This window comes from Pelecanus crispus, chromosome 12 (genome assembly GCF_030463565.1).
Source record: "Pelecanus crispus isolate bPelCri1 chromosome 12, bPelCri1.pri, whole genome shotgun sequence".
Classification (NCBI taxonomy): Eukaryota; Metazoa; Chordata; class Aves; order Pelecaniformes; family Pelecanidae; genus Pelecanus; species Pelecanus crispus.
This window is the reverse complement of record NC_134654.1, coordinates 13,432,686-13,448,800: the sequence shown is the minus strand read 5'-3', so window position 1 is coordinate 13,448,800 and position 16,115 is coordinate 13,432,686. Positions and strand designations below refer to the sequence as shown.

The 16,115-nt window shown below is 49.5% G+C and overlaps 1 protein-coding gene across 1 annotated transcript in view; it reads right to left on the bottom strand.

The window, feature by feature from the left end:
* The window catches only part of STX1A (syntaxin 1A), an 84,631-nt gene that overhangs the window by 35,017 nt on the left and 33,499 nt on the right, over positions 1-16,115 (bottom strand). The gene's annotated exons all lie outside the window — the stretch shown is intronic.

Below are 16,115 nucleotides of genomic sequence, written 5' to 3'. Positions count from 1 at the left end.
ACTTTTTCAGCTTCCCATGCTCTGCCAGGCGCACAAGAAACTGGGAGGGGGCACAGCCAGAAGAGTTGATCCCAAATGACCAAAGGGCTATTCCATACCATATGACGTCATGCTCAGTATATAAACTGGGGGGGGGGTGGCCAGGGAGCAGCGATCGCTGCTCGGGAACTGTCTGGGTATCGGTCGGCGGGTGGTGAGCAATTGCATTGTGCATCACTTGCTTCGTGTATCATTATTATTATTATCATTATTATACTGTTACTATTAGCATTACTATTTTACTTTATTTCAATTATTAAACTGTTCTTATCTCAACCCAGGAGTGTTTCTCACTCTTACTCCTCCGATTCTCTCCCCCATCCCATCGGGGTAGGGGGAGTGAGCGAGCGGCTGCGTGGTGCTTAGTTGCTGGCTGGGGCTAAAGCACGACAACTCCCCAGCCTGAATTTCTGCTTTTTGCAGAAAAGTAGGGGCTGAAGCAGCCAGAAACCCTCTCCAGTCCCACAGCCCATGTCTCAGGAATGACTCTGAGCAGCCCAGCAGTGGCATGAGGGTGTAAAGCAATTCCTGTGTTTCAAAGGACAAGGGCACAGGAGTTGCAAATAAAAACAAGTACAAACAAGCCCCTTCCTCCTTGTCCCCACAGGCATCCCACATGTGCCTGCACGACCTCCGCGTGGCTCCCACTGGGAGAAGAGCCCTGCCAAGCATGGAGCCCATCAGTGAGTCTCAGCATCTCCCCAGGGCCACCTCTCCAAGACTGCGAGGGCTTTTACAAGAGTCTCCCGGGCTGCCAGGACTATTGACTCAGCTAGAGAGAGGAGGAAACTACAGCAGATGCCACACCTGAGAGAAGTAAATCAGCTGGGGAAAGTCCCTGACCAATGGGATCTGCCACAGGGCTATCTGCCCTCACTCCCATGCACAAATGCCAGGAATCAGCTCTGAGCTCACCACCACTAACAGCACAACCATTGCAACATCTCCAGGCACTCATGTCTTGTAGGACTTTTCTCTGCATTGCAGCAGCATCTCCAAGCCACAATCCATGCTCGGCAGACCCAGGTCAGAGTGAAGCTCCTTGATCAGCCCTGCAGAGAAGGACTGGGGGATATTGGTGGGTGACAAATGGGACAGCCACCGGCAACGTGGGCTTGCGGCCCAGAAAGCCAAGCGTCTGCTGAGCTGCATCACCAGCAGTGTGGCCAGCAGGTCGAGGGAGGGGATGCTCCCCTCCTGCTCTGCTCTCCTGAGACCCCCACTGGAGCACTGTGTCCAGCTCTGAGGTCCCCAGCACAAGACAGACATGGACCTGGTAGAGCGGGTCCAGAGGATGCCACCAAAATGGTCTGAGGGCTGGAACACCTCTGCTATGGAGAAAGGCTGAGAAAGTTGGGGTTGTGCAGCCTGGAGAAGAGATGGCTCCAGGGAGACCTTGCTGCGGCCACTCATTACTTAAAGACGGCTTATAGAAAAGAGGGAGGAAGACTTTTGACCAGAGCCTGCAGTGACAGGACAAGGGGCAATGGTTTTAAACTGAATGAGAGTGGGGTTAGGTTGGGCATAAGGAAGAAATGTTTTATGATGAGGGTAGAGAGACACTGGCACAGGTTGCCCAGAGAAGCTGTGGATGCCCCACCCCTGGAAGTGTTCAAGGTCAGGCTGGATCGGGCTTTGAGCAACCTGATGTAGTGGAAGATGTCCCTGTCCCTGGCAGGGGGTTTGGACTGGATGGTCTTTGAAGATCCGTTCCAACCCAAACCACTCTGTGAGTTTGTGATCTGAGCCAGGTTCCTCTCCCAGAAACCGGAGTGTCCTCAAAGGAGCTGAGACATGCAGCTCTGCCCCTCACCACCCTGTGCTTCAGAAACTTCTGATACCCTGAGCACAGCAGCGGAGCTGGAGCAGGGGGCACAGCAGCTGTGCCCAGCACGCAGGTATCCAACCGTGCTCTGCTTGCACAGACCTTCATGCTGTGCAGCTGCAAAAAGGCTGGGTGGTACGAAACATCCTATACTGAAGACAGTACAAACCACCTGCCATTCAAATATGATTTCTCAGAAATGCTGCCACACTAATGCTCTCTCTTGATTTTGATGAGATCAAGACTTACTTAATTAAATAAAACTTTGTTTAATAGACTATAGGCACATTAACTGAGTCATTTCAATGGCTGTGGTAGCTCTGATGCTGTATGCTTCCAGCTGGCGGTCACAGGCATATTTAGAAAATCATGATGATGGGAATATGCTGGGGGAAGGTCACATCCTATTGACAGTTGTACACATTTCTGACTCAGAGTTAAGAGCTTCAGCACTATTGCAAAAAGGAGAGAACAAACGTGTCTGCGAATACCTTCACCCCAGGCTTCAGTTATTTCTGAGCAAGCCAACACAGTGGTCTCACGGGAGAAAGTGGTACAGTTATGTGTTTGCTAGAGAATAAGCACAAATGCAGGGAAAGGATGAGGACATTTTCAGTTTGGGTTCTCATTTAAGTGACTAATTATTTATTTTTTCCCCATTCTTGAAATAACTTGTATTTAATTTATTAAACAAACCAGCCTGGGCCGAGTAGCTCTCTGCACCCGGACAGGCTGCGGCCAGCTGATACGGAAGCAGGCAAAGACCCAAGGAGCGCTGGCAGACAACAGGCTGCCACAAACACACGGACAGGCCAAGAGCTGGGCTTGTTCACCTGGAAAGGGGAAAGCGAAGGGCGTTCCTACTGCTGCCTATGACTACCCAGCAGGAGGATGGAGAGAAGCTGGAGCCAGACTTCCTGCTGGTCCTTGGAGGTGACCTTCAGCTTGTTGCTGAAGCTTGGAGGTGCACAGAGACAGGACAAGCAGTGATGGACCAAGCTGGGACAAGCAAAATTCAAATTAGGTATTAGAAAAAAAAATTGTCATCATGAAGGCAGTTGAACACTGGACCCAGAGAGGCTGTGGGATGTGCATCCTTAAGGATATTCAGCATGTGGCTGGGTGAAGGCCTGAGCAACCTGATCTGCTGGAAGGTACTGAACCAGGGACCCCCCAAGGTCCTTTCCCACCCATATCCACCTTCAATCCCATGAAACAGTTTCATGTAACTAACTGCTATGTACTTTCCCTTCTCCCTGTCAATTCGGGCTGAGGGATACGCTGCAGTGATGCTATCACTGAGGACGCACAGGGCAAGTGGTGAGTGTGCGTGAGCATCCCCCCATGCTGGCTGCTCAGGAAGGGGACAGGACCATGCGGCCGGATAGAGGGGACATGGGATGGGGAGCTAGCCTGCCTTCCTTCAAAATATTTCCAGCTGAGCAGCAGGGAGAAAACACTCCTTCTGGCTGGTTTTAAGTCACAGGACATATGAGGATTACTTGGTGACCTGGCAGGCACAGGCTTCCCAGACAATTATTTTCACATCCATGGCATCTGTTTAAGTGACTCACTCAAATCTATTTAACCATTCACGGTTCAGGCAACAGGAAGCTGAAATACCACAACATCACCGCCGCTAAGGCCAGAGTCACCCCAGTGAGCAGAGCAGCGCTAAGGGGCAAGATGTGATGTTTAAGAGGACAGGCCAGGCTCCCTGTATCCCACAGCTGACTCAGGCTGTCTGCTCTGTTCCTGCTGGCACTGAGCACAACAAGGGTGCAGGGATGCCTCCGTGGCCACCAGCACCACGGGGCTATGTCCCCAGTCCCTGCTGGGAGCAGGGAGAAGGCTTTGGTCCAGGGTCGAGCCTTACGACTCCAAGAAGTGCCAGGGCTCACTGTGACCTGCCCTGGAGGGGAGCCCAGGCAGCACAGGGGAGGCAGGGGTGCAGGCAGCAGTGGGAGCTCTTTCTCCTCCCTCTGTCAACAGCAAACGGGGCACCAGTGGGCAGAGGGCAAAGGCCCAAGCCAGGCTGGTAATACCACTCAGCTCCAGCAGAGCCTCAGCTGCTTGGGAAAGAAGAAAAACTAATTCCCTCGTGCTCCTCTTCCCTGCAGCCCTCTGAGCTCCCAAAAGCATCCCCCACGCAACAGGGAAGGGGACAAACACAAGGAACTGGCACTCAGAACTGCCACATAGGATGCTCCTGAGGGCAGGGGGGTGCTCCTGCCTGCAGCCCAACACTCAGCATTGCTGCTCACCATTATAAATAAAGGAGGAGGGAAAAAGCCTCCAAACTGCCCAGCAGTGAGCAGGAGGGCAGGAGCAGGCAAGCAGGCTGGCAGGCACCACACCTCCACCTTTCACAGTTAACTGCAGGCAACTGACACCCACCTGCTGCAGCACGTCTGAGCATCACTGTGATGGTGACTTTGCGCACACGATATAGTTCTCAGCCGTGGAAGCTTCCTCACTCACTGTTTGGATTAATAAACCTTTGCCTCTTTGCAACCTGCAATTCTTCACTGACAACAACCAACCAATGTAATCAAGAAAAGTACAAACTAATTCATAACTGAGTTACCTGACAAAGCTGGGAAGAAAGATCTTTTTGGGAAAGAGTTAGGTCTTTCAATAAAAAATTAAAGAATATCCTGACCACAATTCCTCCAAGGAAATTTTAAAAAATAAACCTTTCTTGCCTTAAACGTTTCTTCTGTCTCTTGCAGGTTACCACTGATCTCCCTGTTTATCTTGGCACTTACATTTACAAAATGTAGGGTATTTTTTAAAGGCAAACACAAAGAGGAAGCACAGACCTGGCAGCCCCATGAGCTATCTGGTCTCTGGGAGAAAACTAGAAGCAATCCTTCCTAGGGATCTATGGAGTTGGTTGAAACATTTTCCATAGTGTTTCATAACAAAAATGAAACCTGTTTTGAAAACCACCAGGGAGGAGATTGGCTAGAAAAGCTTTTCCAGCCCCAAGCTGGGAACTACTGACCAGTCAGACTCACCTCCATGCCCGGTAAGATCATAGAGCAGATCCTCCTGGAAGACATGTCGAAACATATGGATGACAGGGAGGTGATGAGAGACAGCCAACATGGCTTTATTGTGCCTGACTAAGCTGGTGGTCTTCTGTGATGGAGTGACTGCATCAGTGGACAAGGGAAGAGCTACAGGTGTCATCTACCTGGACTTCTGTAAGGCCTTTCATACCCCCACAACTTTCTCACCTCTTATTTGGAGAGAGATAGATTAGATGGATGGACTATAGATGGATAAGGAATTAGCTGGATGGCCACATCCAAATTGTTGCAGTCAATGGCTCAATGTGCAAGTGGAAACCTGTAACTAGTGGTGTCACTCAAGGGTCTGTACTGGGACCAATACTATTTCATATCTTCATCAACGACACAGACAGTAGGATCGAGTACACCCTCAGCAACTTTGCAGATGACACCAAGCTCAGTGGTGCAGTTGATATGCTGGAGGGGAAGGGGTGGCATCCAGGGGGACCTGGTGTCAGGGACTGAAACAGTTAATGTCTCAAACATTGTGGTGAGGCAAGTTAAGGTCTGCAAAGAGATAAGTTATGGTCTCCATAGCAATAAATTGGGGTCTGCATAGCACCACAGGTGAGAAGCCGACTGGCAGGAGCTGAGAAGCTGTTGGAGGATTCACAGTTCCGCCCTCTGATGGCCGAAGGTCAGGCAGTACCAGCACAGACTAGGGGATGGATGGAGAACAGCCCTGTGAAGAAGGATTTTCCAGCTGAAGTTCCATTTGCCAAGAGAGATTTGGGACATCAATGACCTCTGTGCAGTCCTTCAGTTCCCTAAGGCTGATGTTCCGTCTTGGAAATGGAGCTCATAGTCTGACATTGCAATTTATTTATTCAAGCTAAGTAAAACAACAAGAAAAAAAAAGTAGATGCTCAGTTTGCAAGACGCTGACCCAACGCTTTCCTAATTTTCTAAAGTTTCTTCCACTCTGACGAATACAACCATTTGCAGCAGGTATGACAGAACGAGGGAGCATGCAGAGGGGTGGGCAGGAAAGAGACCAATACCCTGAGCTGGGATTGTCCCTTCCACACAGAAGCAACATAAGGAGCTCCAGCTGCTTGCTGAGCTGCAGAAATAGGACATGGCAGTGCCTTCCATCTGCCTTCACCAGAAGTGAGGGCACAGGAGACGTCCAGTACCATTGTGAGGGGCCAGTAGTCTTGTATTTTTAACTTCCAGCATGCCAGGAGGGACAAATCCTGTTCATGATGCAGCAAGGAGAGACGCTGCTGGGATTCAATGTCAGTGCAAAATGTCACAAGGCTTTTACACAGGAGCAGAACAGAGATGATGTATGGAAAGGTCTAACAAGCTTTTATGGATCCCCTGGGACTAAAGGCGCTCCCTGAAATGCCTCATCTGTACCATCCAGCTGTGTTTGGAGGTGATCCACAACAGACTAAAATTGTAGCTTTTGACTTTTTAAATCACTAAAAAAGGAAGCAGGTGAGATGTTTAACTGATGTTTCTATTACATATTTTTAGGTAATTAAAAGCTTGTTATTGGTAACATCAGTGGGACTGTGCTTATAAAATACCCTTTTATATTAGCAGTGATGGATCCTGTTTCACACATCCTGGAAACCCAGTGTGCTCCTCACAGGCTGCCAGTCCAGCCAGGCAAAGGTATTGAGCTGCAGTCACCGAGAAGCGTGGAAACATCCATCCAAGTTCACTGGCCGTACAAGGATGTTGGGAGTTTTGCACCAACAACTGGGCTTGCAACAGTGGAGTGGCCACAGGCAGCCTCACACCCAGGAGCCCAGCATGCAAAGCCCTTTAACAACCTGTCACTGGCCGACAGCTGAGCTATCCCCTAGGGTGTTCTCATCCCACGGCCATCCTCTGACTGCTCTTGCTGCTCTGGGCTGGCCTTGGAGCTGGAAACCCACCCGGGGAGGCAAATCTGAGGATGAAGGGAGAGCCGTACTATGCATTAACTGCTTCTCCTGCAGCCACACTTATTGGTTGCTTATAATCCAGCAGCACAAATGATGGGATCAAAGTTTGCTCACAACAAAGCATTTTGGTTTGGTGATGAACCTGTGCAGAAGACAGAGGAGACAAGAGATGGCACAGTGCAGTGCTTCGTTCCAGTTCCCCTTTTTTGGGAGAAGGTGTTGGGATTTCTTTTTTTTTTCAATTACTCACACTAGAACAACCGTTTGCAGCCGGATGAAGAGCTAGGGGTGAAGGGGAGCCATGCAAATACCATAATCCTGCCTGGACATTCACGTGAGCTCAAATCCAACTTGTGCAACAACACAGCTCCCAAGATCCGCTACCCATCCTGCCTGCAGTGGGCTCATGGAGCTGCCTGCCATCACAGCCATGGGAGGAACAGTTTGCATTCAGCAGCAAACTTAGTGGGACCCGCAGCTTGCCTCCGGCATCCCCATCACATCCCATGCCAGTACTCCAGCTTACAGCTCCACCAGAGCTGCTGTTTGGAAAGCAAGAGGTCACTGAGCTGACAGGAAACAGCAAGTATCAGTAGCTCAAAGCAGGGGGAGTTTAGGGGATCTTTTAATTAATTTTTAAGCAATAATTACATACCTTGAGTCACAACACAAGCTGAAGAGCATAGTTCTGTTTGCACAGCAATGAGGTCCTGCTAAAATGTGGCTCAAAGCAGGTAATGGGCCCAATGAAAGCACAGTAGCTTTGCACAGGACCAATCTGGTGGGCACTGTGCGGGCAAGGGCAGGCAGCTGCAGCCAGTGGCCCTGGGGACTCATCCTGGCCCACAACAGAGCTGCCTCCATGAGGGGCACCCAATTAAGACAGCAAAATGTATGTGAACATACAGCTTTGGATGGCTGCTCCCACTGGCTGCAAATGTGCCCATCGAGCAAGCCCAAGTCTGTCAGAGTTCTCCAGCCCTGGCTGTTTTACAGCATTGCCTGCAAGGTCTCAGGGCACCCAGAAGCAACTAGCTGGCTGACGAGCAAACTGCTCCTTCCCTTTCCATGTCCTACTCCTGTTTTCTTCCCAGCACCCCATCCTCCCTGTGGCTCTCCTCTGAGCCTCTCCATCCACCCCCCATCTGCTCCAGGGTGGTGCTAAACGCCATCATGAGCTGCACTGTGCAAGCGCCCTGTCCCTCTGCCACCTGCTCCCATCCCACTTGGGGCCACACACAAACCGCCGGGGAGCCCCAGGATGGGTGCAGGGTGCAGTGGGATGGCAGTGCCAGAGCTCACAGGGAGCAAAGCTAACTCAGCCCTCTCGCAGGCACTCAGTGGGCAGAGGTACCAAGTAAAGCTGCTCAGATCTATTTTTACAACACCGAAATGCATTAATTGTCTTACCCTTCTTTAATTCTCTCAAACTCCACTTCAAATACTCCATTATTTTGCCCAGAAGCAAGGTCGAATTAATCAGTCAATAATTACCCAGCTCATTCTCTCTCTCTTTCTTTACCAAATCGATGCTGTGCTACCTCCTGAACTCCTGATGCCTGTCAGGTATGCAAAGAATTATTGGAAATCAACACTAATGGCAGAGGCACCATCTTACTCAGCTCTTGGAAAACTTCCCAATCGATAACTTCAGGTAGACTGGATCCAGCAGTGTCTACTTTTGGTACTGACTGTTTAGCAACAACCTGAATTACTATTGGAACGTAAGCATTTTATCATCATAAGATACAACACATGTTTTCTCAAACACTCAAAAAAAGCATTTCCCATATGTTTCTGTCCTTTCTACATTATTCTCCCATTTTCCTTTATTAATGCACCAAAATGGCTGAGAGGTTTCTGCTCTTCTTTAGCATGTCACAAAAAATTCAGACTGTCCTTCAAGCTGCTGCTTGCTGGGTTTTCTGGCTCCCTGCAACTCCCAGCTCCAGTTTCTGTGCCACAGGGAGAGGGAGGGAAAATATTCTCCTCCTCCCCACTACGTATGGGAAAACAGAGACGAATGTAAATCAATGGCAAGTAAAACTCCAAAAGTAGGAGTTACAGAAAAGTAGTAAAAAACTGCAAAAGGATGCAGTGAGAATATAGTGCTTTAAATTTACTCTGTGTGCACATGATATAAAGAAGCAAGTCATGATCATCTGCACCAAAGCTTCTCGCTCTTCATCTTGTCCTCAGGTCCCCTTTATCTGCTGAGACAAAAAGGGGATCGAGGCTCGTTGGGACGAGTATGGCACGTTTGCATGATGGGAAGATTTGCTTCTCATTTCTACCAATCTCAAGGCCATTGTGTTGACATCCAGCCAGCCCCGGCGCTGAGACCTGAACATGAGCAGTGCTGCTGCACAGGGGGTCCTTCCTCCCAGGCTGTGATGAGGATATTTCACACTCCAGCAATGCAAATCTTTCTTCTAGGTCTGAGTAACACAAACTAGGCTGAATTTTGGATCACAAACGAGCAATTGCAATTCTCTGGTTTATTTGTTGGTCTGGTAACAGAGATGTCTGGGGCAATTAAATAATTCCCTTTTGTTCCATGCTTTAATCATAGGACCAGGGACTCAACAGAGTGGTTTGGGTTAGAAGAGACCTTCAAAGATCACCCAGTCCAAACCCCCTGCCTGATCTTCCACTACATCAGGTTGCTCAAAGCCCGATCCAGCCTGACCTTGAACACTTCCAGGGGTGGGGCATCCACAGCTTCTCTGGGCAACCTGTGCCAGTGTCTCTCTACCCTCATCATAAAACATTTCTTCCTTATGCCCAACCTAACCCCACTCTCATTCAGTTTAAAACCATTGCCCCTTGTCCTGTCACTGCAGGCTCTGGTCAAAAGTCTTCCTCCCTCTTTTCTATAAGCCGTCTTTAAGTAATGAGTGGCCGCAGCAAGGTCTCCCTGGAGCCATCTCTTCTCCAGGCTGCACAACCCCAACTTTCTCAGCCTTTCTCCATAGCAGAGGTGTTCCAGCCCTCAGACCATTTTGGTGGCATCCTCTGGACCCGCTCTACCAGGTCCATGTCTGTCTTGTGCTGGGGACCTCAGAGCTGGACACAGTGCTCCAGTGGGGGTCTCAGGAGAGCAGAGCAGGAGGGGAGCATCCCCTCCCTCGACCTGCTGGCCACACTGCTGGTGATGCAGCTCAGCAGACGCTTGGCTTTCTGGGCCGCAAGCCCACGTTGCCGGTGGCTGTCCCATTTGTCACCCACCAATATCCCCCAGTCCTTCTTTGCAGGGTTGCTCTCCATCCATCCATCCCCCAGTCTGTGCTGGTACTGGGGATTGCCCCGACCCAAGTGTGCAGGACCTTGCACTTGGCCTCATTGATCTTCCTGAAGTTCACATGTCTTGTTAACTTTATTCCTAGCAGTCTAACTGTATATTAAAGCACTTTCACCCATCCTCCCCTTTTTACCCTCACCTCCTTTGGGAGGTCAGGTCTGCCCTCAGGCAAGCTGCCTCCTGCAATGAGTGGTACCCGGTTGTGCTCTCCACCACCAGCACCCCAGCCCACGCTGCTTTCTCCCCAGGCCAGGAATAGCACTTGTTTACCTTACCCTTTTCTAGAAGGCTGAATGCAATGCCAGCTGTATCAGACTGTGTTAAAAAAAAATAAGAATTGAAAAAAATTAGTTTTGGACCTCTCCAAACCCCAGAGCCTAGAGCAGGAAGCAGAGCTCTGGAAGGCGACCAGCCTGTACCCCAAATGCCATATTTAAATTGTTCAGAATGAGAGAGTGAGTCCAAGCTAGAGAGTCTGCACCAACAAGGGGCCCTGGCCACTGAGCAGACCGAAGGGCAGTGGAGAAGCAGGGCCTGATTGAGGGACTGGGTCCACAGGAGGAGGGAAGCCCTTCACCCATGCTCAAAGTGATGCAGGTCACATACAGTGACCCCATTTGGACAAAGAGAATCAGGGCTTCATGCAGAAAGGCAGCCAGAGAACCACGACAGTTATTTTGAGAGTTGCACATTTCCATAATAAAGAGCAAGTATTACCTCTAGCTGGAAAGAAAACTTTTTCTAGCACTAGTGGAAAAAAATGACCCGAAGAAGTCCTACCACCCAGAGCTTCAGCTGCAAAAGAGTGCTCTTCAAGACACTGTATTTGATACCCAAAGCAGCATGTGTGAAATAAAGCCCCAGAAAACACCCACTGAAGAGTTCAGACACCTCTGCTGCACAATCCAGCATTTTTTTCTTAAAAAAAAGGCCCAATATAGATTTTTAAACATAGACTGAAGTGCAGGGAACTGTGTGACTGTTTACTCAACTCCTGCTGGAGTATTCCCACACTGGGAGTAGCACCATTTGGTCCAAGCAAGGACAACACATAGGCAGGACACGGTGGCCAGAAAGGGCTAAAGGTCACCTGCAGCTGCCTGTCTCCTGCAGCCATCATCTTTGCATATTGGTGTCTGGTGGTTTCTTCAGAATCCACTAACTCATGGAAATGGTATAGACCAAACTTCTAAGCTGGAAGGTATAACCATGTCAGCTCACCCAAAAAAGTTTTTTAAGTGGCTCCAACAGCAGCTGGACTGCTGAGGCTTTTGTGCTTCCCTGTCTGATACAGGGGACACCTGCACAATGACGGAGGAGGAAGGATGAGCACTCTCACCCTCTGCTAGGTAACTGTTTTGCTCATAGATGCATAAGTTGCAAGTTGCAAGTTATGAACTTGAAAACTTTTGAGTTAGAAACCTCATGAATTAAGTGATGGATTAGTAAATTCACATGTTAGACTAGTCTGTGCAAAGGGTATTGAGCCCTTGTTTCTCTTGTTTGTTTTCTTTCCTAATGAGCTCATAAAATAAAGTTTAATTTACAGAGTATGTTGTCCTGTAAATTTGAGAGATATGAACGGACCATGACAAACTGCGTTGCTTGTGGCCCATTCCCAGGCAGCCTGGCTGGTTGTTCTGCTGCTGTGGGTCCCAGTCCCCCTCACCCCTGACTCTCCCCATTCTCCCCACCCTGGGCCCTGAGCAGGGCAGTGGCCATCTGATAGTTCCCAACCTTGGCTGGAGTTCCACAAGAAGGTTTGCTAGGGCAACACCCTGTCTGGGTCAACCAGTCATTGCAACCTGCAGCTCTGTCAGGCGTCAGAGCAGATGGCTTTGGGCACAGGGAGGCCAGGAACTTCCCTAAGAGGCACCAGCTGCATGGCAGCCCACTGCGTCTCAGTAAATAGCAACCCACAAACAATAACTGTAATGAATTTACTCAACAAAGGGAAATGGGTTTTGGTCATCGGGAGGCTTTAGGAGCAGCCAGGTCACAGAGTGTTGCTAAAGAGGCAGCAGGAAAGGGATGCGAAATGTCAAAAAGGGAGAAAATCCACCTCACAGGACTGGGCACTTGCTCAAGTATCTTTTTCATAGAGTCATGGACTCACAGAATAGTTTGGTTTGCATTGAAAGGGGACCTTCAAAGATCATCCAGTCCAACCCCCTCCCTCCCCATGCAGGGCGAGCACATCAGCAGCCTCTGACCGGTCCTCTGCCGCCATCACCCAGCTCTCCCCAGCATTTCCCCATTGACCAGCCCCCGTGCCTCTCGAGGTTCTGCTGCTTGTGAGCTCTTCCCAGCCTCCCCCTGCCCTCGCTGCCTGAGCTGGCAGGGGCCCGGCAGCCGGTAGCCACAGGCAGTGCCAGGAGCTGCATGCTGTGGCAGGTAGCGCTGACGTGCTCCCTGGCACTCTCGCTCCAGCCTCCCACTATTCCCCAGCATGGCGGCAGCCACTGGCATCACCAGCATGTCACCAGCTGCCTTTTCTACAGCACTCATTAATTCATCAGAGGGAACAGGGAATCCCAAAAGCAAGGGGACGACTGTGACCAGCAAACCTTGTATGCTCCCTGCTTCATCACTCCAAATTTCCAGTACCATCTTTGCTCAGTGCCCCTCAGAGAAGGGCAGGTTATCACTGACTGCTCAAAATAAAAATGGAGAAACTGGGAATGGTGGTAGGAAGGGAGGAAAACCAACTTATCTTTAACAAGTGTCCTAGTTTCAGCTGGGATAGAGGTAATTTTCTTCCTAGTAGCTGGCATAGTGCTGTGTTTTGGATTTAGCAAGAGAATAATGTTGATAACACCCTGATGTTTTAGTTGTTGCTAAGTACTGCTTACACTAGCCAAGGACTTTTCAGCCTCCCATGCTCTGCCACGTGCACAAGAAGCTGTGAAGGAGCATAGCCAGGACAGCTGACCCAAATTGACCAAAGGGATATTCCATACTGTATGATGTCATGCTCAGTATATAAGCTGCAGGGAGTTAGCCGGGGGGCAGCAATCACTGCTCGGGGACAGGCTGGGCATCGGTCAGCAGGCGGTAAGCAATTGCATTGTGCCTCACTTGTTTTGTATATTCTTTTATCATTATTATTATTACTTTCTCTTCCTCTGCTGTCCTATTAAACTGCCTTTATCTCAGCCCTTGGGTTTTACTTTTTTTTCCCGATTCTCTCCCCTATCCCACTGCTGGGGGGACGTTGAGCAAGCAGCTGTGTGGTGCTTAGTTACCGACTGGGGTTAAACCACGACAAGAAAGATGAAACAACACAGCTTGAATGAACAGAAAATAACAGACACCCTATAAAATTACTGCAAAACATTGCAAGGAAGTATTCAGGCTGTACAGAAAGGAAGGGGAAAACAGAAGGGATGCAGGTCTGGGATTGCATAGACCAACTGCCAAGTACTCATTTGCCTTCCACAGCTCTTGCATAGGAAATATTTTTGTGTATTGTCTCATGGTGGCCCCCATGCTTCCTCCTTGGCACCAGCTGACCCATTCCCTCCTGGCCCCACATCTCTGTAGCCTCCTCCAAAGCCCCCCACCTGCCCACTACCTTGGACTCGTCTTGCTCCCACCATCTGTCTCCCTCCACACACTGGAATTCACCCTCCCCTGCCACTTCACTCTCCAGATGTCTTCTCCAGGATTTGCCTTCCCCATTCGCTGCACTGCTCACTCTTAGCTAATTACGTAGCATGACAGCGGGCTCTGCCCTGCCAGCCTTCACGCTTTGCCCCAGGCATCTCCTGTTGGCAGCAGACTGGCGAACCACTGCTACCTGTCTAATCGTTTGCATACTTAAAAAAATCTCTTTAAAATTTAACTACTCTGCAAGCGAAGTCATCTGCAGGCCCCTGTGGCCCCTGCCGCACCTCCCTGCTGACACATGTCTGGGCAACCCCACGTGTCTGACAGAAGAAGGTCCTCATGCAAGAGCATTCCGCAGCAACCCCAACATGGCCATGGCAGCCCTTCTCCTCCCCAGCTTATCCAGGAAGGAATGTTCCTCTCCCTGCACGGTGGTATTTCTAACTTTTAGACAGCAGGTTTTGTAGACAGCAGGTTTTGTATTCCCTGGGGGGAATCCTTGGGGAAATCTCACACTGGCATGTCTTCTAAATGTCTGTGGGCATCCTGGGTCTCAAGATGTGGCTGTGGCCCCCACCCTGTACACTACAGTCATGGTGCATCCTGGTCCTCCTCACCAAACCCCAATAGAGCCTTTTTCCCATCAACTGCCTTTTTCCAAGTTATCCTGCCCCACATTTCTGGCCCCTCGGTCCAAACCCAAAGCATTCACACTGCAAGTGTGGGGTTGCTCCATGCAGAAAACATATGGCCATTGCCCACACTTCACATCAAGGCATGCATGCAGTTCTGCAGCAGCTCTCACAGGGATAGCAATGTTTTCGTCCAAGACTGCAAAGCCTAACTCTAACTCTCAGTGAACGACAGTTTTAATACACACAGGTATTATGACAGCATCAGCTCAGGAAAGACAGCAGAAAGCTCCAGCTGTTGCAGACGTGAAAAAGGCACTGCTGCTGAGTGCACTTCAGTGGGGTGGATCTAACACAGCTCAGAAGCAAAATTAGGTTCAGGATAGGTGAAGGTTTTAATCAAAGCAAAATGTGCAAGGAAGGAAAAGCAGCAAGGAGAGCATATCTTTGGTTTTCTTGAAGTATGTAACATCCAGGGACATATGGGTATATCACACCCGTGCCGCCAGGCTGGACACAGGAACCAGATGATTAAAGATTCAGAGATGGATTGGGAAAGAACAATTAATAAGTCCCATGCAGGGGCCTCTCCTGGGTCAAGTTCAATTCAGCGTTTTCATTAAGAGCTTGCATGCTGGAGGAAAATCCACTCACCAGCTGGCAGAGGCAACACAGAAGACCTGTGCTTGCTTCACCTATCTGATTTAAAGACACACGTGATTAATGACAAAACCAGGCTAAAAATCAATTACACAGATACTGAAAAAGAACAAATCTCAGCTGGTTCCCATGGAAAGCAATAATCTAATGGACAAATACAACTCCAGGACCTTGTATCCACTCATATACTGGGAGGAGGTTACATGACAGCCAGCAAGGAAGGCAGCAGCTGATGGCAGGATGATACATGTGGGGATTGAAGGCATTTTTTTTCTTGGGAAACAGCAAATCTGAGCAGGACTCAGGTAGACAACTGCCTCCCCAAGCTCAACACAGCACAGTGCTGAGGATGGGCAGTGCAGACAGAAGGGGGCTGTGAACCCACCTGTGAACACAACTTTGACCCTGTGTCCCAACAGCACTTCCACATTTCCCAGATGAGAATGTACCGGGAGAAAATCAAGTGCAACAGAGAATAGAAAGCAGGATTTCATCCAAGGGAGGTCTGGAGATGCCATCTGATCGCTGCATGCAGGTGCTGACCCATGGAAAAGCTGTCCACACGCAGCAGTCTGAACACTACCTAATCTCAGCAAAAGATCTAGTTAATCCATTTTCTGGAAGTAGTTTGTGTCCACTAATGCTTGGCTTGCCTGCTTCTTGCAGTCTGTGGATAGTTAATCCTCTGTTCAGTCCCCTCCTTCTGTGGTCAAGGGATGATCAGGATTTCCCACACCAGCCTCAGCTCGGCCACAGGACTGCCAGCCTGGTCCTGGGACAAGGACTGCATTCAAATGCTGCGTTGCAGAAGATACAACACCTGTGTGCAATGGTTAGGGAGGGATATACTCTCCTTGTTTCCATTTCAGTAACTAATAATGGTCTCTGAACTTCTTCTGAAGACCAGACACTAGCCATCACCGGACATGGTCCACTTGATAATGAAGATCTGCATCATCAAGTCTTCTCTGATCCAAAGCTCACATGCTTAGGACCAAACTAAGCACCAAATCTGCACTTGGGTTGTCAGGAACCTCCACTGACTGGGGCCCCATGTTCTTCATGGAGAACACA